General features: G+C 37.9%; 1 protein-coding gene and 1 pseudogene across 4 annotated transcripts in view; both read right to left on the bottom strand.

The window, feature by feature from the left end:
• LOC134205129 (ABC transporter G family member 23) overlaps positions 1–24,859 on the bottom strand; it is a 323,526-nt gene that overhangs the window by 68,961 nt on the left and 229,706 nt on the right. The gene's annotated exons all lie outside the window — the stretch shown is intronic.
• On the bottom strand, positions 1,059–15,030 carry LOC134218311 (uncharacterized; annotated as a pseudogene).

Here is a 24,859-nt window from a genome sequence, read left to right on the forward strand (position 1 = left end):
TAGCTTTTATGAACACAAAGATACAGACATCTTACAGTTACAGTGGCCGTCATAATGAAGTGTTCAACAATTGGTTTTCATACAAAATGGTACAATTTAGAACAACTACATTGGAATTGGAAAACTGCGGTGGACCATTCACATTCCCAAAATGTCGAACAAATGGTTCTAAATCCGCCAGATTAAAAAAGAGAAGCTAAGTAATGAACAACCCTTGGCAGATGTCGTAATTGACGGTGCAGAGCACTCTTGGTTCACGTACCCGGCCAACGTACACATTTGTTTCAATCCTTTAGATAATTCTCTAAACTTCAAACCTGATCGCCAGTCCCGTCAATCGTTGATTGAGGAAAAGTTGATCACCTTCTACATTTAATAGACTGGTTATTTCAATTCTAAAAGTGTGAACACAATTGTATGAAGCAACATTTAAATTGAATTAGACTTAAATCGCAGTGCTTAATTTGATAACACGATACGAACAAAAATCATTCCACACCGAATCTAACGTGCCACCCGTTCAAGGGCACCGCGCCGCTTCAATTTCGACGTCACCTCAAGTTCAGTGGATGCAAATTCCCACTTCACGGAATGCTACATAACAACCGTGTTCGTTTTTTTATGTTTTTCACTATCAACCAAAGCTTTCAAATGCCTTGTTTACAGTGCGGCAGCAGCGACGGGGTGTTCGGTATCTCCGCTCTACATAGGTGGTCGTGGCATTGGAAGTTGAAACTTGGAAGCTCTCCTTTCGCACCTGCCCGTGAGACGCTTTCGCAAGCTGCACGCACCAAATCGTCATCGGACGTCGCGCGGGCAGCTGCGATGTGGCCTCCCGAGGTGAGGTGAGTGAAACTCTCCGAAGTCCGCCAAAGAGCTATGATGTGTGTGAGTGGACAGACTTCTTTTTAATAGTTTCTTTTGAGCCGGCGCGCTCGATTTCAAGGTCCTCTCCTTTCATGAATTTGAATAGCCCGCGTGTGTGCCTTTGTTATGGCTGCCGCACGTCGCATCGTCTTCGAATGAATGAGATTGACCATTTTCAATCGAAAACATGCCTACGGCATGCCAATCGAGACCGGACCGGGCGCCGCAGAGAGTAAGTCTAGGTCACAACCCCGTTCGGAGAGTGGAACCGGACCTGCATCGGGTAGCAGCGCACGGAAAATCCAGTATTTTTGTTTTTTTTTTTTGCTTCTGGGTAACTACGAATTAGAGTGGAAATTTAATTGAGCAATCATATGTTTTGTGCTGCTACATTTGCTGCGCCATTCGGTCATTTGACTTCGATGCTGCGGCAAAATGCGAACCTTCTCGTGCATGGAAATCCAATGATTGCGAAAATGACCATAGAGGTATCATTAATATCCGAATTTATGATTTAATATCGGTATTCAACAATTTCTATATTGGAACTCCGAATACAAGCTCAAAAACGCCCAGGTGGAGATATTTTAATTTCGGTTCTTCGAACCGGTTGCCAAAGCTAACAGTTGAGGTGGTTGAAATGCTTCCTGAACCTGAACAAACCAGTAATTTGCTTTCAGAATTAGTGCGCTATGAAATTTATAGACACGAGTTTCCCATTCATGGCGTAATCGTTTAGAATCGCAATATAAACTCTGAATTTACATTTTTTTGACACATGGGAAAATTATTCAGACTGTCCATGTCTTCCTCATACTTTGGCAAAGCAAGAACCATCGTGACTTAATAATTCTTCAAACCAATCGGTAGGCTGACTCTCGTGTTTCGACAGACACCTGTACTGCCGCTAAACGCAAGTCGTGCACATCTGTATTTGGCATCCATATACATATGTACTCGACTTGCGGTTGGCGGTAGTACAAAAAGCAACGATGATATTTTGTCAAATAGCAACGCGCATTATTATTGACCATGTACTAACAGCAGGCACATTGTCTGCAGTTATACTACGCATTAACAGTTTTTACAATTTTTACTTCTTCTTTTAAGATTAAATATTTTGAAATGTCTTTCTGATCTTTTTTTGAACATTCATTTTTAATATAATTCAGCGATGCCAGCGATAAAATAAATTATGAAAAAGTAAATAATAATTTAGATACTTTTGTTGCGCATAACACACATTGACAAACTACACAAAACAACATTGTCAAACATAAATAAATTTCAAACAAATAAATTAAACCACATACACTTGCTAAGCTAAAAATTAGTGTACAATAAACAAAATGAAAATGAAATCAAATTCTTAAATTTTTCATTTCTTTGCTCATAATGAAGAACGTAAGACATATACCATACCTTTAACGTTCAGTTATGATATTCTTCACATTTGCAAACCCCATTTCAAATATGAATAAGGCGGTGTGAAGGTTAAATTGATCGTAAAAACTGTATGTAATCAAATAAAGTAATCGCATCTTACCTAATCATAAGAAGACCGAGATGAATAAGATAGCATTGAAAAATATAGCCACTCAGCAACTATCCGGTCCTCCCCGCCGGCGCAGCCGTACTTCCTTGTGAGCATTTTTATGAGCGCATCTAACAGACCACTGACTGCATGGCACTGTAATGGATGGGGACGGACGATGCCCAGGCAAAAGCGACGACCACGAAGGCGTCGCATTTTCAACCTAGACCCAATTACACCAGGCAACACACCAGAGCCATTTACAGCGTGTCCGACTCATACGGACACAGTCATCCAATACCATTCAGCTCCTATGATCATTGGTCAACCCCTCGGGGTCGATTAAGCATTCCACGCGCCTCACTTACTTACTTACTTACACCTTGCGCCACTGACTGGGCGCTGTAGGCAAACATTGGCACACTGACTGGCTGGATCCGAACGCCCAGGTAAGCCGGGGTGCTAATGGACAATCCACGCTTTCATTACAAACGGTTAGTGCTAGGCGGTCCATGGCAGGAAAAAAAAGCCCCTAGGTCAAGTGACGTATTTACAAAGGCGTCTACTGTCGGTGGTATCCGATCGGTTGGACGGTTATTTATTGCAAGCTAAAATTAGTTGGGAGTGAGCACTCAAGGTATTTATTATATTTCAAACGCTGCATTGAAGATTGGAGCACACAACAAGGAGCAGCAATAATAAATGCTTTCCACGGTCCAAGGTACCGCCTAGCATGTGCCTATTGCTTAGAGAAGGAGTGAACGGTTGGTTGAGAAAAAGCGAATCACAACCCCAGTAGAGGAAAAAAGTGGTTCATGCAATCATATTTTATTTGACAGGATGGGAAGTACCGAAGGGAGGGCTTCCTAGGGTCAAGATAAAAGATCAGTCCAGTGAAGATCAAGGGCAATGTTAGATCAGGTTCAGTTTCAGCTGTTAACAGTTGCGAGTAACACAGTATTCTCTATTCACACTATTTCAACACACTGGAAAAAGTTTAATGTGTACAATGAATCAACTGAGCGGCAACTGAGATGATTCAATCATTCCCACTGTGCAGGTTTCAGTAACTCAATACATATCAAGAGTTATAACGGCACTGACCACGTCCTTACAGCCAGTTAGGAATAGTAGGTGATTTTTACTATGTAGAGAAGGTGTTTACTTCTGCGTCTCCACAAAATTTACAGGCAGGAATATTTGTGAATGGGTAGATGTCGTTGGAATTGGATTTGGATTAGATTTGGATTAGATTTGGATTGGATTTGGATTGGATTTGGATTGGATTTGGATTGGATTTGGATTGGATTTGGATTGGATTTGGATTGGATTTGGATTGGATTTGGATTGGATTGGATTGATTTGGATTGATTTGGATGGGATTTGGATTGATTTGGATTGGTTTGGATTGATTTGGATTGATTTGATTGGTTTGGATTGATTTGATTGATTTGGATTGATTTGGATTGATTTGGATTGATTTGGATTGGTTTGGATTGGTTTGGATTGGTTTGATTGGTTTGGATTGGTTTGGATTGGTTTGATTGGTTTGGATTGGTTTGGATTGGTTTTGATTGGTTTGGATTGGTTGGATTGGATTTGATTGGTTTGGATTGGTTTGGATTGGTTTGGATTGGTTTGATTGGATTTGGATTGGTTTGGATTGGTTTGGATTGGATTTGGATTGGATTTGGATTGGTTTGGATTGGATTTGACTGGTTTGGATTGGTTTGGATTGGTTTGGATTGGATTTGGATTGGTTTGGATTGGATTTGATTGGTTTGGATTGGTTTGGATTGGTTTGGATCGATTTGGATTGGATTTGGATTGGTTTGACTGGATTTGGATTGATTTGGATTGGATTTGGATTGGATTTGGATTGATTTGGATTGATTTGGATTGGTTTGGATTGGTTTGATTGGTTTGGATTGGTTTGGATTGATTTGATTGGATTGGATTGGATTTGGATTGGTTTGATTGGATTTGATTGGTTTGGATTGGTTTGGATTGGTTGGTTTGGATTTGATTGATTTGGATTGGTTTGGATTGGTTTGGATTGATTTGGATTGGTTTGGATTGGTTTGGATTGGTTTGGATTGGTTTGGATTGGTTTGATTGGTTTGGATTGGTTTGGATTGGATTTGGATTGGTTGGATTGGATTTGGATTGGTTTGGATTGGTTTGGATTGATTTGATTGGTTTGGATTGGTTTGGATTGATTTGATTGGTTTGGATTGGATTTGGATTGGTTTGGATTGGTTTGGATTGGTTTGGATTGGATTTGGATTGGTTTGGTTGATTTGGATTGGTTTGGATTGATTTGGATTGGTTTGGATTGGTTTGGATTGGTTTGGATTGGATTTGGATTGATTTGGATTGATTTGGATTGGATTTGGATTGGTTTGGATTGATTTGGATTGGTTTGGATTGGATTTGGTTGGATTTGGATTGGTTGGATTGGATTTGGATTGGTTTGGATTGGATTTGATTGATTTGGATTGGTTTGATTGATTTGGATTGGTTTGATTGATTTGGATTGGTTTGGATTGGTTTGGATTGGATTTGATTGGATTTGGATTGGTTTGGATTGGTTTGGATTGGTTTGGATTGGTTTGGATTGGTTTGGATTGGTTTAGATTGGTTTGGATTGGTTTGATTGGTTTGATTGGATTTGATTGGTTTGGATTGATTTGATTGATTTGATTGATTTAGATTGGTTTGGATTGGTTTGGATTGGATTTGGATTGGTTTGGATTGGTTTGGATTGGATTTGGATTGATTTGGATTGGATTTGATTGGATTTGGATTGGTTTGGATTGGTTTGATTGATTTGGATTGGTTTGGATTGATTTGGATTGATTTGGATTGATTGGATTGGTTTGGATTGATTTGGATTGATTTGGATTGGTTTGATTGGATTTGGATTAGATTTGAATTGGATATGGATTGATTTGGATTGGATTGGATTTGGATGAGATTTGGATTGGATTTGGATTGGAATTGGATTGGATTTGGATTGGATTTGGATTGGATTTGGATTGGTTTGGATTGGATTTGGATTGGATTTGGATTGAATTTGGATTGGATTTGGATTGGATTTGGATTGGATTTGGATTGGATTTGGATTGGATTTGGATTGAATTTGGATTGGATTTGGATTGGATTTGGATTGGAATGAGAATTATTTTACCAATACTGCTTCTCACTTTTTATTTCGCACTTATCGGCACCTGGAACTGATTCCGGAGATTAGCTTGGAATCCTCCTAAAAACTAGATGGCCGAATATTTCGATTGTCCGAACAAGTCATTCTGCCGAAAGAGTGGATAAAAGTAACTAACTATTAGGCCGAAAACGAACGTCATACGAACGAAAATGTCCTTTCGTCGAACAGAGTATGCTGCTTGACCGAACAGGGGATAAGACCAAATGTGCCATTTTGCCGAAAATGTGATGCCGAACTGGTCCTACAATCGAAAAGGTCGTTTTGCAGAACAGGTCTTACAGCCGAAAATGCCATGTGACCGAACAGATCTTATGGAATCTATTACAATAGGTAGAAAAGGCAAAACGTCGAAAGGAACAAATTACAAATGACGAAGCTTATACGAGTTTCCCGGCAAAATCATCCGTTCAGAAAAGCGACATTTTCGGCTATATGAACCGTTCGGCCAACTGGTCTTTTTATCCAAATGACCCTCTCGAGGTATAATCTGTTCGACCAAATAACATTCTCTACAATATGACCTTGTGAACCGTTCAGCCGAATGAACTGTTCGACTGAGTCACCTATTCGGATAAACGACCTTTCCAACTGTCGGATCAGCCAAATTACATTTTGGACCAAATCACATTTTCTACCAAATGACCTATTAAGGCTCAAGACTCCATCACAATGTTTTGAAAATTAATGACTGTATCGCTTGTTTGTAATAGTGAGGCAATTGGTACGGAAAAGTGCAGCAGCGATAAATAAATTTTGTTTACAACTGGGGTGGGTGGAAATGGGGTGTAAAAAATATGCCAGCTGATGCATAATGTTGCCAGACTTGACGAAATGTTTATTTCATATCATAACACATGTTCACGGTGTATCAAATATATGGGTTTTTACCGGGTAAAACTTTTTAATACACCACTTGGAATGTAACAGAAGCTTACATAACATGTTTAAATATTTATTTTTCGTTCATTTGTTCAATCCGACAAACAGCAATGATTTTTTCCAATAAATAAATCTGGCAACGGTGAAGAGATGATTATTTTCTTGTATATGCACACCTTTGTTTGCTTGTTGGCGTGGACGTGGCTGGCGTATACGTTGTATTGTTCGGATTCAATGAAGTTGCATCGCGTAGATTTTGTTCTCACCATTTCACTTATTGCGCTAGTGAATTGGAGTCTTCCGCATTTTATTGCATTTACAATACGGTCGTCAAATTTGTCTCTCACTTCGATTTTTGGAAAGCAGTTTTCGACAGTTTTTGGACGTGAAGTGAATTTATCGGTAGTCAAGATTGGATAAAAAGGTGAAACTCAGTTAGTGAATATGTTTTAGGAGTGATTAAATCAAGGAAACAGTGGGAAAAGATCAAGTGAAAAATCAAGTTGCGTGTGTATGTGTTAGCTCCGAACGTTCGGAGTTAGTATGCGTTCGATAAAAATGCGAATGTCGGTCTAGGAAAAAAGCAGTTTTCAGCGTTTTTCCAGCAATTCCTCAGTAATTGTTAGATTGGATAAGTGAAAAATTAAAATGAAAATGTAATGAATATGCAATGATTGAGGTAAGTCGGCAAATAGCCCCAAAATATTGAATTAAGTTCAAAACTTTATTAGTATTAGTGCGGATTCGAATAAAATCATCGTCATCATCGGATTGATTACGGTTTATAGAGCCTTAAGCCGTATGATATCTTTGGTTAATAATATTTTTGGCCAAATGACCTACACGGCAATGCACCATTTTTGTCAAACGACCTGTTCGAAAAGACATTTCCGTCGACATGACCCTTTCGGCCACAAGTCATTTTCGACTATACGAAATTTTCGGTCGAACGATCTGTTCCGCCAAACCTCTCCTTCCGCCAGATAACTTGTTCGCTTAAATCGCTTCTTCAACCTTGCGTCTTATTTGGCCGATCGGAATATTCGGCCAACTAGTTCTTAGCCTATGCACCGGTTCGGCCAAACGGCTAAATGAAATGGACTGACGTGTTATTCGGTCAAGTGGCATTCGGCCAAATGGCTCTCCGCCTAATGACTTTCGGTCAAACAAGCCGTCCTCCTTGTGTATTTCGTAAAACCGGTTCCATTGTGCTCAAGTCTGGCCCTCATGGTTTGTTGTAGAAGAAAAACTATCATTATATTAATTCATCACTTTAAAAAGTTTAAAAAAAAAACATTACAAAAATTTCATTTTTCGTAAGCTGTTTTTATGACTTTATTATTGTGATAACTGTTACAATAATGAACTGATTCGGAGGGCTATACTACGTAATAAAATAATTAAAAAAAAAGTCCGATAAACTTGTTTTCTAGGCTTGTATAATGATTCGTAGTGGTATTTCCATTACTATTTCGAAGAACAATTGATTCTTGCTCCAATTCAGAACAGGACAGACCCTTCCACTTAAAGTGTGTTCTTTGGGAAATTACCACAATTGATAACTTTTTGAGATTCCTGCCTAACCACATTCAGGGTCAAACAAACTACAAATCTCCCATCTCTGGGTGTTTAATCCAACGATTTCTACCGAAATAATGAACACGCAGTGACTAAGCATTTGATTAAGATTTCAATGATTTTCTGTTGAAAGGTCAAAAATGTGCAGGATGTTGCCAGAACAGTTCCGTACCCTAGCCAACTTCCATCCGACTGTGACTATTTTGGTTGAGTCATTGATCTAAATATTCCGTTTCCTTTCAACGACCATCAGATTCAAATTAAAGCCACAGCCAGTCGCCGCCCAATTAGCAAACTCAAAAGAGTAGGTCAAAGTCGGCGAACTCGACGAAAAGATCCAATCGTTTCGAATGCAGACGGCGTGTTTTGACGATGTGTACTTAACAGTTTTCAGTTCTACAAGTTGGCAAACATGGCGTGCGCGTTCCGTGCGGCTTAGGAAAGGGAGTGTCTATTTAAAATAAATTGCTAGACTCATTGCGGAAGCAATGATTTTAGACATATTAGAGCCCACATCGTCACTAGCTACAGGCGCATCGTCTTCAAAGGGTGTATTGCTTTTTAATGTTAACAACTACCGCAGCGAAGCACCTTTAAACGCTAGTTAAAAAGTAATGCTATTCGGTTGTAAAATACTACAGTCGCAGCGATCGCGTGTGGTTTCCTGAATGAAATCTTCGAAGAGCACTTTTTCGACACAACCACCCCTACCTACATGCTTTCTTATATGTACATCCGACCGTAGCCCTTTGTTTTCATAGTTATTCACGTCATACGCGAGAGCTTTTTATTTTGCAACCGCCATTCTTTATAAATTTCAGCAAACTTTCGTAGTACTCTTTGGACTTGTTGGATTTTCACTCATCTAAATTGGTATAAATCAATTCCCAACCTTCAATAAATTTCAAAATTTATCAATTTGTGAAATGTGTCAAATTTTTTATTTTTTTTTGGGAAATAAACTTAATAGAAAAATTGTGCCTTCAAGCGTCTTTATTCCATCATTACCCTTAATGAACCTTTAATCACCCCCCAATCCTTTCGAATAGCGGTCCACTTTTTTTTCTTTTGAAGCGTTGCACAATTACACAACAGCAGCCCAAATTGAGCGGGCAACGACATCGCTTGCCGGAGTCAGAGACCGCGTGATGCCCTAAAGTAAATCGTGAACGTGCAGGTATGTCGCAAATAATAAGGAGAAATAAGAGCGGCTGCGGCCTAAATTTTCGAAGGTCATCCGTATTTTTAGTTCCATTGGTCTCGCTCACTACCTCAGCGTTTGTTGTCGCAGACTCGATTGCATGTTGTCGGTACCCGCCTGTATCTATACGTCTACACCGCGTTAACAAGCTTTTATTTAGTTAGTGGGTATGGACAAGATGTCCTCAGCTTCGCTATCAAAACAGTGTGTATTGAAGGGAGAAGACGCAAGACCGCGTGGCGATTGGGTGGCTTAAGCCGTAGCGTACTTTCGAACTCTCGTGACACTACGACGTTCTCCGATTCCGCATGCGCGAAGATCATTGATGACCATGTAAATATATACTTGAGTTGTTAACGCCATGGCAAAAAGTGATGAGAACTCAACGACACGTAAAAACAAACTGTTAATAGGAAAAATATATTAATGGTGAACGAATAAAATCCTCGCCTTTTGTTGAACACTCTCAAAGTGTTCAAAATTATGCGAGGATTTCTGTCGTCAACGCTTAATGAATTATCTTATAAAAACTATAAAGGTCCATGTTCTATAATTCAGTTGAATAAGTGTGAACTTTTTATAAAAGTGTAGCTCAGTTTTAATTTCAAATGATAACAAACATGATTCCACATCGTGCTTATTTTTTTCAACTAAGGTTTGCTGTTCGGGTTCTTCATCTCATAGCTCGGATATTTATCCCATCGAAAGCAAAGAAGTGCAAAGCTAACGGAATTGTTTCATATTTTTCGTAGAAATTAAAGCCTTTTCACTGCTTTCAAGATGATCTATGTTATGATTTAGAGGCAAATTCATCAGCCCACAGCCTATTTTAGGATCGAATCAATCATATCAGAACTGACATTTTAGTACAATTGTGGGCTCTACCCTGAGGCGAACATTACAACAAAAGGTCAAAGTGGCATACAATGTGGTTAATGCAACGCGCGAAGGTGAATTCTACGACAACAAAAGACTTCAACGATGAGAAGTGAGCAACCCTGCTCCGTAATTAAAACTAAATAAGCGAGACATAAACAGGTTCGTAAGAATAAGCACTGGCAGCGTCGATGTACCGACATAAAGTAATGATAATGTTGAATGGTTGTTTTGTTTTGCTCGAACATTCGTTCCCATTGGAGCACAGAAATCCTTTGTTTCAATGAAGCGAAATGATGCGTTTTCCAAGTCCAGAGAGTGTCTGTTTCTGGGAGATTTTAGCTAGAAACTCCTTTCACTGAACACAATCTTCTCCGGAGTGAGCTTGAAGGTAAAAGTTGAAATTATTCTCTTCGTTTTCGTAAAATACAGTTATGACCTTCTCAAAGTTCAAATTACTTCTAACGCCAAAAACTCAATCAATTGTGGTTATTAATAGAGATAACAGTTCAAAATGCACCCCGTAGGCTTTTTTCTATGTTTTTTCACCAATAAAAACAAGATTAGGGTGGGTGTACCAATTGTCGCTATACATAAGAACAACTATGTCGAATCGCAAGTCAAAATTTTTTTTTCACAATTGACCTTTCTCGTCAAAAATTGTATCTCGTTTTGTTCTCTCAGTCGATTCTTTGGCTTATTTAAGGTCAACTTTTCCAAAAAACCCATATTTTTTAAGCCTCTATTTCAAAAATCGAAAACAAAAACCGAAAAAGTGCTGCACTTGTGAACCGGTCTGAAAAATTCACCCGATGTTCGTTCAAAATCGAAATTGTTAGGCCAATCTTGAAAAATAGCACTTTTTTGATTTTTTGTTTTAAATTTCAAAAATACTTAGAGGCATAAAAAAATATGGGTTCATTTAGGAAGTTGACTTCAAATAAAATAAAGAATCGATTGAATGAATAAAAAAATGACGGGAAAGGTCAATTATGGAATACTGATCAATTTATATTTCTTCAAACAAATCAAATTTAAAGCATCTAGCCTAGGGTGCCAATGGACATGATTTAGGGTGCCTAAAATTCATCAAAGTTTTGAAATTTTTACCCATGAAAATTTTTCCAAGTGGGGACCAAAGGAAAAGTCTAAAATCGAATTTTTGTTTTTGATGCTAAATGACTTGAAAATGCATGAAACGTCGATATCTGATATTATTTCAAAAAAAATTGAATGGAATCGATTTTTTCTCTTAGAACATTTTTGGATTTTTTTTCAGATGATGAAAAATTGTTTCTTCGAATTTTAACACCGGACGATACGCAAACGCAAGTCAAAAATATCCCCCTATGCAAAATTTGAGCTAATTCGGACATGATTTAGGGGTGCTCAAAATTAATCAAAACTTTTTTTTTCATTCTTGGTTCTCTCATTACCAGTATTTATTAGAACTTTAGAAGTGAAAGCAGTCATTATTTTTCATAAAAGGGAGAATATTCTGTTGTTTTGGTGTTTTGAATTCATGCGGTACCGCGTAATAATGACCGCGTAAAAATAAATCTCAGTGTAATAAACATTGCCGAGCAATCTAATAATTTCTCCATAAATCTAATCTCAAAAGTTTTCAAAGTCACAGAAAACAAAAATTTGATGACAAGATTTTGAGCACCCCCAAATCCTGTTCGATGGAGCTCAAATTTTACATAGGGGCTTAGGAAATGTTTGCGTAACGTCCGGTTTTTAAATTCGATGAAAATTGTTTTCGCCATTAGATTTTTTTTAATTAATTCTCAAAGATTCATGCATTTTGAGTCCTTTGGCATCAAAAAACAAAAAAAATATTTCCCCCTTGTGAAAAAAAAAGTTTTGATTAATTTTGAGCAACCCTAAATCATGTCTGATCTAAGCTCAAATTTTGCATAGGGGGATATTTTTGACAACGAAAACATTTGTGCATTGTCCGGTGTTGAAATTCGATGAAATTTTTTTCATCATCTGAAAAATCCAAAAATGTGCCAAGAGAAAAAGTCGGTTTTTTCAAAAAAAAAATGTTTTAAACAATTTTTTCATGTCATTTGGCATCAAAACCAAAAATTCGATTTTCGACTTTTCCTTTGATCCCCCCTTGGAAAAATTTTCATGGCTAAAAATTTCAAAACTTTGATAAATTTTAGGCACCCCTAAATCATGTCAGCTCAAATTTTGCATGGGGTCATATATTGGGTTAATGAAATTTGTGAGCAGATAAAAATTCGTTTGCTTTTGCCAAAATCGTGAGGGGCGTAGATGCAAAATTATGCGAGAAGTGAAGTGAAGATGATAATTGGGAAGCGAGATGTTGAGAAATGAATGGTGAGATATAAAACAGAAAGAAGAAGGAAAACAAGAAGGAAGAAAAAAGGAAAACGGAATAAATAAGAAAATAGAAGAAAGACAGGCAGAGGACGCTGGAAGAAGAAACAAGAGGAAGACGGAGGAAGAAAAAAGGATTAAAAAATAAATAAAAAGAAGGGAGAAAGAAGAAGGAAGACACAAGAAAGAAAGAAGATAGAAAAAAAGGAAGGAAAAAAAGAATAAGATAGAAAAAGGAAAAAGCGGAAGAAAGTAGGAGAAAGAGGGAAGATAGAAGAAGAAACAAAGGAAAGGGTAAAGGAAAAGTAAGAAAGAATAAAGTAGAAGGCATTAGGGAAAAGGTAAAGGAAGAAGAAAAAGAAGGAAGAAGGGTCGTCACTTATCATTTCTGACTTCTCATTTCTCATTTCCCACTTCTCATTTCTCACTTTTCACTTCACATCCTCACTTCTCATTATACACTTTTCACTACAAGCAATCTGAGTTTTTTCCACTATGCGAACAAACGGCATTTGGCCAAATGGCCCGGCACCGTGTTTATCGTGCATGTTAACTGTTTCTGACAACATCGAGTTAGCGAGGTGAAAATTACATCGACCTAGATAATATAAAATATGGGAGGTATCGACTTACGGAGAGAACGCAGTATGATAGATTCAAGAGACTTTGAATTTCATAGAATATTAAGGGAAAATAACAAGTAACAAAACATCGAGTCAGGGAGAGTTCCCTTTTTTTAGACTGAAACTAAGCATTTTTTCAAGGATGAAATTCCCTTTTTTTTGGAATTTTTATTCTATTAGATAGCTTTTTGAAAGAAGAGCTATTTGGCCAAATATGTCATTTGTCTAAGCAGGCCTAAACATCTAAGGCCAAAAGTAATTTGACCGAAAATGTCGTCCAACGGGTTATTTGGCCGAAAATGTCATTTGGATGATCATTTGGCCAAAAAAAGTTCAGTCATTCTGCTGCTATGCAAATTCAGTCCCGATAATAGCTTTGTGATTCAGTTTTTTTATTGTAATAGTAAAAAAATAAGTTGTTTGTCGTGTTTTCTTCCATGAGCAGAACGATCGGCCGGCCATCGACATTTTTTCTGCGGGTGAGTGAATTAATCAGAAAATGAAAATTGGTAACGCGTCCTGCCGTAAGCAGAACGATCGAGCGGTCATCGAAATTTTGTTCTGCTTTGTGCGGGTGAGTTAAAGAATCAGAAAGCGTCCATCTTCCGCAAGCAGAACGTTCAGCCGATCATCGAAATTAATCAGAAAGTAATATTTGTATCGCGTCCGGTCGTGTATTTTTCAGTAAGCGGAACGATCGGCCGATCATCGAAATTTTGTTCTGCTTAGTTCGATCGGTAATTAAAATAATTAATGTTCGTTCGAATGTGTGTTCGTGTAAAATCCATCAAACTACATGTTACACAAGGCATACCGTTTACCAAAACCATGCCACAAACCCTACCCCAGATATCCAACAACAATGATTTCTCGTGGAAGTGCAGATAACTCGTCGGCTTCAATCAAAGCGAGTATCATGTCAATGTTTGTTTGTTTGTTTATTTTTGACATTTTACACTCTAAAGTGCATTCATGTCCGAAATTTACATCTATAATATAATAAATACAAAATCATTTTTTTCTTGATCTGGTATTGTAGACTTTCCAATCAGAATCAAAGTAATTTTCGCAACAATTTTCTTCTCCGTTTTGCACTTCCTTATGTGATTGGCATCCCTCATTACACGAACGTTTTGCGTCATGCCCTACGCTGCTGCTTGTTTCACTCGTACTCGTTGACAGCCGTCTCTTCTCTGCGATTTCGTTTTCGATTTCTCTTATCAAGTTATCTATACTTTGTTGGCCATTGTTACCGTCATCGTTGTCGTTATTATAGGCCTCGCTGGCTCCAGTTGAGACTGCCACTGGAGTAATGTTTTTAGCGCTGTTGGTCTGTGTGTCGGCATCGTTCAATTTTGTTGGCGTATGAGAAGTCATGGTGGTTGGAGCATTAGCTTCTTTGCGGTAGGTCACAAGTGTCGTATGATTGTCCACTACGATGTGTGATGGTATCGCTTTCTCCAGCCTAATACGTACTACTCTCACACCATTCGGCACTCCTGGGAAGAAATTTTTCCATACTTCGTTGTGGATAGAGATGACTTTGCCATATTGCTCAATATGATCGGATATGATTTTATTGGCCATTCGCGGCGGGAGATCGTGGATCCTGATGGTGGTAGCGGGACCATCAACGTAAACTGGTATATAGTAATGTACACCGAGATGTTCAAACGAGTGTTTGAGATGGTGTTGTTTTTTGTAGTCGTGGGGCTACGCCGGAGTCGTGCATCTCAATATACACGCAGTTTTTGAGGTTGTGTAACTGGATAGTTTTAACATCTGCCATGTCAATCTTTATATCTTCCTCGAGAAACTCCTTGACCTGGTCCAACGGCGGTCGCTTTGGAAGGACACTGAAATCCACGACGAGAGTGTTCCTTCTGTGTGACATCTCGTACCGAATGCAATTTTTCGGAACAAGAACGACACGAATAAATCAATGCAATAGACTAGATATATGAATTGAGCGGAAAGACGTCTGTCGCGCGCGAGAAGTGGCTGTCAACTGATCATGTCAATATTTTCCTACCTATTCCTTAATAGACCTGCATTCGGACACGGCCGGCGCAGGTATTGCTTATTTATGGGTCACCAGTTCTTACACATTGAAGATAATGTTTTTCCACACACACTTAAAATTCGAAATCTTACGTTTGCCAAGGATTGCCATTTCATGCAATGCAACATTTCGGAAACTTAGCTGATATCGTAATAAATAAGAAGCGAAAAGTGAGAATCTAAAAGTGAGAGTTGGGAAATCAGTGAGTGAGAAATCAAGAGAAGCAAGTGGGAAGTGAAATTTATCACTATCTATATTTCAATTCTCACAGTGAAAAGTAAAAGAAAAAATGAAAAATAATAAGGAAGAAAAAAAAATAGATAATGATGGAAAGAGAGAGAAAGGCAATCAAAGAAGGACGACGGAGAAAAAATAAGGGCGAAGAAAAAACAAGATAAAATAAGAAAGAAGTATAAAGAGAGAAGGAGGAACACGGAAGAAAAACCTGAAAAAAGTTTGAAGGATAAAATAACAATAAACAAAAAAAGAAATAAAAAAAGGACATTGTTTCTCTACGTGTCCTGTTTTTCAAAGCAGGCAATTATAACAAAGGAGAAATAAGCAAAATAAAAAGAGAACGAAAGGAAAGGAAAAAGATCGAATAATGATGGAAATTAAAAAGAAGGGAGGTGAAAGAAGAAAGAATAGACTAGACAGAATATTTTTTTTTAAATATAACAGAACCTAAAAAAAGAAAACTGAATTGAAAGTATGAAGAGTTTAAATAAAATAAATCCATCTAACTCATCAATACACATCTATTAGCGTTTGTTTAAATGCATTGCTACAACCCTATATTTTCTTAATTTGGGTAAATTTAACGTTATTCTGTGATTATGAGCCACTTTCACGCACTCTTGTGAAGGTGGCTCATAATCACAAAATTAAACACTATTTAGGGCAGATTTAAGACAAAATATGGAAAAAAAATGTGCAGTCGTTATTACCAAAGCAGATACCCTACAATATGGTTAAAAGACTATTATTCTTCCATTTACTTCCACTATTCACTGTTTATGTATCAACAAACAGATACGTATTTCGTTTCCTACTTGGAAACTTCTTCAGTGTTTGTTATCGACTGAAGAAAAACATTGCTCGTTAACTTTAAATATAGTGTGTAGGTAGAACAGTCTAGTAGAACAGTCATAGAACAGTCAGTCGATAACAAACACTGGAGAAGTTTCCAAGTAGGAAACGAAATACTTATCTGTTTGTTGATACATAAAAAAAGAATAGTGGAAGTAAATGGAAGAATAATAGTCTTTTAACCTTGTAGCATTTCCCCTAAGACGCTATAAAATAATTAATCACCCTACAATATGTTTAGGAAAGTGCAAGACCTAACATCATAGACTAAGTGAATTAATACCTGCGTGTGTTCCTGCACTCCCAATAGGCAAGTCTATTTGAATGATGAGCTGAGAGACGTCAATAAGCTAATACTGTACACACGTAAATATGTAATAATGTCGTACGACTTTTAAACGGAAGACCTTTTCTGGTTATTAAAGCAAAACGATCTATCAAATAACCTGACCCTCAACCCCAATCTCTATTACCGAGCCGCAATATGTGTGATTATGATTACGTGTCGGGTATAGCAATGGCATGAAAATAGATTTTTTAAGGATATTGAGAAGCAAACGCCAAGATGCTTCCTTCGCAGTGCTGTCAATTCTCGGCCGCTCAACCTGGATTCTATTTGCATTTTCTTTATTATTGTATTTTCAATGAGTTAATCTCCACTTATAAGGCACTTGAAACACTTCGTGTGAAAGTGGTATTTTTTTGCATCGTTCCCAAAAGCGCTCGGCATTCATTTTTTGTTCTCACGTTGTGGAAGTGAAAGTGACTGGACTGGTCACAGTCGTTGATGTCTTCCAAATCCAACCCAAGGAAATCAATTTTTTTGCTGCTATGCTTTCTACGCGTACAAAAACTGCAAAGATGTCTATGATACGATTTAATCGAACGTTTGGTAGATGTATATGTGGATCACTCAGTGATCAAACTTTTGTATTGAGCAAGAAAAAAGCCCCGTAAGGTAGTTTGAGAAAAATCTAACATTGGAATTAAATGCGCCAGCTCATATAACATCAGGTCGAGCTAGAAAAAAATGGTTTCTCATAAGATCCATGACAATATAAACCAAAAAGTGAACATATCAAAAGCAGATTTTAGTTAATTTTTCAAAAAAAAAACATAATAAATAACAATAACATATTTCGATTATTTGAACAGAAAAAAAACCCTCTGTTAGTCTGTAAGTTCGTTCAATTTTATGGAATTAAAAAAATTGGCTGAACATAGCTTGCTACTAAGATATTTAACATTTTATTAGCAAAACCTCGTTTAAGGTGAATTGCTTATCAAACATTCGTGAAAAACGGTTTTTCATGTTTTGCCCTGTAGCAGCATGAGTGCTAAAGAGATTTTTAGATGTTGTGGTTGCTTATTAATGAATCGCCTACTTTGAGCGTGCTTACAGCGGCACACTAGGAGTTAACTTTCTGAAATCAGTATGGCGAAAGGCATCTAAGGTTCGATTTCTCAAAATTAAGCGCCTTTATCGAAAAAATATTTGGTAGGCGTAGTAGCTGACACCTTCCTACATAACCGGTACCAAATATTTTTTCATGAAAAGTTTCTAGTTTCGAGAAAACCCGCGTTAGATGTCTTTCGCCATACAAATTTCTGGTGGTTAACTCATGCTGGCTGTTTTGCGCATATACTATAGCGCCTGGATGTGACAGCGGCGGGTAGAAAATCAGCCACTGCCAATAATTCATTGCTTTCAAAACGCGAGGTGAGAGCTAGGTGCAGCTGACATTTTTGAACTCCGACAATTTTCTGAACCATGAAAATTTTCACTAAAATTCATGATCAAAATATATCGTCGAAAAACGTCTTCAAATGATCAAATATGGTTATTATGAATCGTCAACGATCATATTTTGTGTATGTGGTATACAAGTAAACATAATCCGGATAATATTAGAGTTTTTCGTTAAATGGCTTATGTGTCCGGCATTAGGGAATCTCCTCCTAGATGAAATAAGTGTGTAGAACCCAAATTCCATTCTTTACCACACTTGATACAACTAAGAAGATTGACATACGGCTTAGTAACGCATTATAATATGTCATGAGGACCACATCCAGTTAGATAAAAAAAAACAACTTAACATGAGTACGACGAAAATAATAGCAAAATTTCATCAGAAACTTCTCATGCACGTGTACCCCATTCTGGGTATGTCAGTTTTTACAGCATCGAAGGATGTGCCCACTTCAAACGGAAACTTTTCGCGCAAAAATATTGTTAGTACCTCTGGCCACGTTTTTGCGCACACTCATAAGCCCCTGGCTGCGAAACCGTATTTCATCCAAAGTACCCTCAGCAACAGCAAGCTGACGTCAGCTAGTCATGAGTCTTAGCGACGTTGGATATCGTTTTTTGTTTACTTTTGGCCAGTAGTGCTTCAATTGTGAAACGTAATGGTGAGCTGTTTGCGGATGGACGAAGAACGTCCGAGAATCTAATTAAGTTGACCGGCACATGGCGACGATGAGATTCCTGTTCATGCATGGGTACGGTATCAGTAGCCAGACCAGACCCGAGTGGAATAGATGCTGTGCTGGAGTAGTGACGTCAAGAGGGGCTATGCTTCAGCAGCACACTAGTTTTTGTACTGGTTCACTGGTTAAACATCGGACGATTGGGGTAAGAAAATGATTGGTACTCCCACAGTTTGTGCTGCGTTGGGGCAGCTCCTAATTTCGGGGCAAGCAGTGTGTACTTGTCTTTTCGCGAAAACTCATCAGAGGTTGTTGAAATATATTCGGTGACTGAACAAGTGCTGTAAAAGTGGGTGCGAACTTATTGCTGATATCAATTGGTTTTTTCAGAGGTCAAATAGGATGTGCGACTTACTTGAAAATTCCAGTATAGTGGAGTAAATTAATAAAAACATAATAAACATTGTATTGCACCGTACCGCGCCAGCGAAAACTGACAGGATTGGCGATAACCCTGGTTGATAACTTTTTATTGTTATGATTGAGGAAGTATAATAAGTCAAGTTCGATGTTAATAGAGAAAATTAAATAAACATTTTGAAATTCGATATTAATCATTTGTTTGTACGTATGATAAACTTTTCATCACGAGGGCGCCATGTTGGAGTTATGAATTTTTAGTGATTTTAAGAAACTGTAGCCTTTCTGATAGCAAAGATGCGATGGAGGAAGATTTTGAACCCTCGGAGTTGTGAAGGGGAACGAATGAAATCTTAGTGTCTTTGAGAAATGTGTACGTCTCTAATAGAAAACATGCGATGTTGTTCATATTCCTGGTATTTTAAGAAGATTTCATACCAGTAAACAGATTCAAATTCTTGGAGTAATTTTGTTTTTTTTTTTAGAAATTCTTGAATCTATGAAAGAAAATATGCGATTAGTATCAATTTCTTTATTCGTGTTTGCTGAAACATTCAAAACTCTTGGAAATGTGAAGAAAATTGAAAAAAAATATTTTAATGAATTTGTTCTTCTTAAAGAAATCTTTTTTTTTATTATGATAAGGCCGTTTTTTTCCCTGTTGGGTATTTTAATCACTGCGACCATTTGTTAGATCTATTGTGATATATGCCCCATTTAATATAGCTTTGTCAAGTTGACGCATCATTGCTATGTAGAGCAATTGCATCACCTTGACTACCAGCGTCTTCCCAATACGGTATTATGGTTCTGATGAATCGTACTACCAAATTGGGACTTGTTCTCCAAACTTCAGAGGGTTCTATCAGCCCCCTGTTGAAGAACTGTAATCTTTTTCTAAAAATTGCCGGACAATGGCATAACAGATGTTCCGAGTCTTCCACATGTATACCGCAGAAGCAACATACATCATCTTGAAGTTTTCCTAGCAGCTTCAAGTGTTAACGGCTCGGGCAATGGCCTGTTACAAGACCTGTATATGTGTTAAGATCTTTTTTTGAAAGATCTAAAATTTTGCGAGTGATAAATACGTTTGGTGTGATAAAACGTTTAGACTGCCTAGCAATCAAGGTGTTCTTCCAAATGTCGTTACAAATGTTTAATTAACATTTTTTTTGTCCTACTGGTCTCCAAAAGGTCAAAGGGGGGGGGATAATAAAAAAATAAATATTAAAATGGAAAAAAAATCAAAAAAACTCCTCGAATTTGTTAAAGCATGTTGAAAATCCTCAAAATTATCCGAATTTCTTTTTGTTGCCCCCTAAAAATATTATTTTTTGGCAAAAAAATCCAAGGGAGGGGGAGGAGGCAAAATAGTTTTTAAATATTTGTATCGGCCTAAAATACTTAGACCCTTGGAGGTATCAAGTAAAACCAGGGTCCCATCAAAACCATATGTTCCAAAATCAACCTTTTTGGTACATTTAGGTTCTACCGAAAACTGTCGGCCCTTCCGGCTGTAGAATCTTTACATAATTGTTGAATATTTTCGGGAGCTTTTAACACTTGCTTTTGTTCCGCAAGGCGTTCGACTACTCTCCCTCAAATATTTTTTTTCTAGGTTTCGCCTGCTTCGATTGCGCGTATACTGATGAGCGTTCGCTGCAGTTTTACCCAAGTACCACACGCAACATCTTCCGAAAAGCACATTGTTTCTATTCAGTTTCATTAAAGGCATTGGAAAACATCAAAGCACGAAAAAGTTGCATCAAGATGTCAAAAACGTTCGAATTGTGATCAATGTTTCATTAAAATTGCAATGCAGTACGTGTTTGACATTTGGAAACAAACAAACAAAGAATACTGCACTTCATGTTGCAAACACGAAACAAAATCATTAAGTTGCATATTTTTTACCATGTAACTTCAATGCGTCTTTCAAAATTTTTTTGTTTGTTTAAATTAAGTTGCAGATAAGTTGAATGTGTCTTCATGTTCAATTTGGCATCGTTCAACGTTTTGACAACTCAAATTTTTTCCTGTGATGGTGCAATCAAGTAACAGGAAACCCGAGTACAAACATTCATAATCGTATGGTTTTTATGGTGAGTCAGCATGCAGTCCCTTCGAAGTGTTGAATGGTGCTGTGGTAGAGTGAAGGACTATCAATCACAAGATCCTTAAATCGAATCCAGTTTTATATTTTTATTTTTTTTTTCCCGCTGTGGTATTTTGCAACATTATTGCAATTTTACTGCAATCGAAGGATGTTTCCGTAGGCTCCACCTCTTGCGCTTTTTAGATTGCAAGAAAGTTATATTTGATGGCACATACGCAAAGATTGTTTTTATCCGAATAGTTGCAACACAGTGAAATGTTCAGCAGTGAAACAATTTGTGCTGCTTGGGTAAACCGTTAGCCAATTATGTGCCGATATGAGCAAACAGATTCCGCAATATTACAGTGTGACCATTAGGTCAGACTCTACATTCTTCTCCTCGCCATAAAAAAAACAAAAATCAATTATTTATGATATAGTGTACACTTTTTTTCAAGATATAGACGACGATACTTTTTCAAATTGTTATGACCTACATATATCCAATAGGAGCCTTAATGTGTGGTCGAAAAAAGCATAATTCCTTTGCGTTACAAATCCAGATCAATTTGTCGGATGAAGTTGATCTTGAATATAATCACTTTATTTGTAATGGTCCACGTCACGAAAAGTATTTTCGTTGAATTTATACTAACGGCATGTAAAATAGTTATATAAAGCTCTTGAAAACCATAGTTTACTCTACAAGAGTGTTATAAAACCAGAATAAAACCAAAATGTTACTAGGGATCAGGTATGCTGAATACTATTATAATCTGCTGCCCAAGCAGTGCTCATTATTTTGAAACTCATTTTTTTAAATTCAATGAAAAAATGATCCGAATAATAAAACTACTTTGTTAAAAGCCATTACATTTGATACACCTTCACATGTCCCGTGAAGTAATTTACTGTAGAGAAACAGAGGAGCCAGAATAACACACCTGTTCATAATCCGAACGTATTAACTAATAAGTTTTAACAATAAGAATGAAGAGCACATTATCAAAAAATCTAAAAAATGAAAAGAAAAATCTAAAAATGTGTATTTTTTCTAGAATTAGATTAGTTTGAAAACGCATGTTTTTTCGATTCTTTGTAATTCAGAAGCAATCAAATACGCCTTTTCGCACAAAATCAATACCAAATGCGCATCTCACTGTTCATGCATTACTAAAAGCGTTCTAGTTAACTTTCCATCGTTTGTTTCATGTTGCTCTCTGTTGTATACCGAACTCACTTTCTCATGCTAGGGTGGATACCGGATATGCTTTTCTTTGCTGCGGACATATTACCGACACGTTTTCTTGTCATGCGATAAAAATCTGGCATTTTTGTGCTACAGAACTTTTCTTGCCTCGTGTTTTTCCTGCGCGCGCTATGCAAAGAAATCCAAACTTGCATTCTTATTTGGCGTTTCGATAACAACCGGACTCGTATCACTTTTCCTTTTGCGCTACGGAGTTTTTCCGGACTCGCATTCTCGTTCGGCTCTTCGATAATAACCGGACTTGCATCTTTTCGACTTGCGTTGCGGAACTTTTCCGGACTCGCATTTCTTCATCTAGCGCTACGGAAGTGTTCCGGACTCGCATTCTCATTTGGCGCTTCGGTAACAACCGGACTCGCGTGTTTACCTCTTGCGCTACGGAACTTGTCCGGACTTGCATTCTTGTTTAGCGCTTCGGTAATAACCGGACTCGCATCTCTTCAATTTGCGCTACGGAACTTTTCCAGACTCGCATTTTTCGCTACGGAGTTTATTTCTTTTCAGTAGCTTCAAAAAAATAAACACCATACTCAAAAAAATATCCTACCGACTGCGCCAAATTGTAGAATCTTTACGAAATTGTTGAATATTTACGGGAGCTTTTGACACTTTCTTCTGTTCCGCATGGCGTTCGACTACTCTCCCTCGAATAATTTTTTTTTCTAGGCCTGCTTCGATTGCTGTAGTTTCAAACCGTTAGCCGATTATGTGCCGATATGAGCAAACAGAATCCACAATATTGCCATGAAGCAAAACGAATGAATTCGTAGTGTTTCAAAAAAATAATAATGCGCCTTTGATAAAAGTCATGTGATTTGATTTATGTTTCTGGTATCTCAGTTCGATATTCAATTAGAAATAAGCTTGTGAGCTCTTGACAGGGATGTATTTTGGACCACCCGATTCTCGGTCCGGTCTAGGATTGCAAGACGTCTGGAGATAGCAGAATTCCCCAAAAATAACTTTTCTCAGAAAATGATATTTAGATTTAGAATGTTCATCATTCTACCGGATATTTTCCAGCCCGATAATGTGCGTATGATTCCTGGTCCGCATGAAGTATCATACGCTTTCGCGATGTCGCGGGAGACAATTTCAACATGATTGCCCTCCTCAAGTTCTAGAAGAGATTCTGTCGACTCCTTTCCCTGATCGAAACGCATGCTGACGCGTATCTAGTATTCCGGCCGACTCCAATTCGTTTATTAGGCGCCGATTCACCATTTTTTTTCAAATACCTTGCCCATGCAGCTCATAAGAGTTATGGGCCTAAAACCCACTGGTTTACTTCGGTCAGCTTCGGGTTTCACTATTGGAATCACTGTGCCAAGTTTCCATTCAGCCGGGAAAGTTCCGATATCCCAGATCCGGTTGTATAGTTCCAACAAAACCATTTTGGAAGTATACGGCAGGTGCTGGAATTCACATGAGTTCTTCCATGAAGAAATTAATGCTGTAGCGTTTGTACGTATTAAGTCGTTGAGTTTTGTTGAAAGTGTGGGCGGTTTTGTGGTGTTGATTACGAAATATTTCAGGATAGTTAGCATCAGACGTCTTCGTCTCGTATTCATCAGTAAGTGCTTCAGTTATTTCTCGCCCATCCTTGGTGTTTCCTGTAGGGAGATTTAATGTGATTGTAGTGTGTCTCCTTTTTCCTTGGAGCCTGTTAATCAACAGTTCCACAGTTTTCCAGAATCGCTGGTGGGGGTAAATACTTTCGACGAAATCATTCCAGCAGTTTTGATTGGAGTCACAAATTAGTCTTCTACATTCAGATCGTGGTTTTTGAAAAGTGCTGGTGCCTCTTTATGGCTTTTTGAACATCATCGTTCCACCATATTACCGACTTCGTGTCGTTCTTTCCGGTTGTGCGTGGAATGCTTTTTTCTGCTGTGTGAATTATTCGGCGTGAGAACTCTTCGTTCTAGAGCGAGTGTCCGGGGTTTGCTTGTAAGACCTTTGTAGAGGCTCCAGTAGGCTTTGTCGTATAACCATCTTGCACGATTATGCGACTGGTTTGAAGTGCTAGGCATTCTGATCAATATGGGCATATGATCACTGTCCGAACAGTCCGGTAGGACATCCCAGCCAGCGATGTGGAGCAGAAAGAGATATCGAGGACCTGAGAGCTTCCAGAGACTGCATCGATTTGGGTATAAGAGCTGTCATTGAGCAACACCATATTGTGATCGACGGCGAGTTCAAGTATTTGCTCTCCTCTTTGTTTTGCTTTGCTGGATGATGTACCGATCCTACTGCCCCAAGCTGGGCATTCAAATCTCCTAGCAAAAGTACTGGCTTCGGTAGTTCTTTCAAGAGGTCACCGAGTAATCTAATTACGTCTTTGTCTT

This window comes from Armigeres subalbatus, chromosome 1, assembly GCF_024139115.2.
Source record: "Armigeres subalbatus isolate Guangzhou_Male chromosome 1, GZ_Asu_2, whole genome shotgun sequence".
NCBI lineage: Eukaryota > Metazoa > Arthropoda > Insecta > Diptera > Culicidae > Armigeres > Armigeres subalbatus.